We start from the raw sequence: 589 nt of genomic DNA, 5'->3' as shown, positions 1-589 counted from the left end.
GGGGGCGGTAGAAAAGGGCGTGGGGGAGGGGAGGGGAAAAGAGGGCGCGGGGGGCGGAGCAGCGCCCGAGCCCCGCCCCCGGAGAGGGCCGAGGCCGCGGGGTCACTGCTCCCTCCCCCTCACTATCCGCGACCCCGCGGGGTGCCCGGTCCCAGTGCCGCCACCCTGGGAGAGCACCTCCTCCGCGTCCGTCCTGCGGATCCCGAGCAGAAACTAGTCAGGGAGAAGAGGCTCAAGGCACCGCTTTGCACCCCTTCCTGCGGGGCTCAGACTCGCAGTTTGGTGTGGCTTTATTGCCTTGGCCCCGGGCAGGTGGCGGCTGCTCCTTTCGGGCTTTTCACAGGCGGGGAAAGTGACGCCGAGTCGCTCAAAGTCACTGAGAACACTGTCGAGAGGGATACGGGTCTCTGGACAGAAGCTTCCTTCTCGGGGTGGGAGTTGGAATTTCCACGTATGACTGGGGGCCTCCCGGACAGGAGAGAACCCCACCGACTGTGGCTTCCCGAAGCCCTTCCCGGCTGCAGCGCCCCTGGAGAGTCTTAGACCGCGCTTGGTGTCGCTGCCTCGACTGAGATTTGGGGATGGGAAC

The sequence above is a fragment of the Bison bison genome, unplaced genomic scaffold (assembly GCF_000754665.1).
Source record: "Bison bison bison isolate TAMUID 2011002044 unplaced genomic scaffold, Bison_UMD1.0 scf7180017864376, whole genome shotgun sequence".
Classification (NCBI taxonomy): Eukaryota; Metazoa; Chordata; class Mammalia; order Artiodactyla; family Bovidae; genus Bison; species Bison bison.
This window is presented reverse-complemented; position numbering follows the sequence as displayed.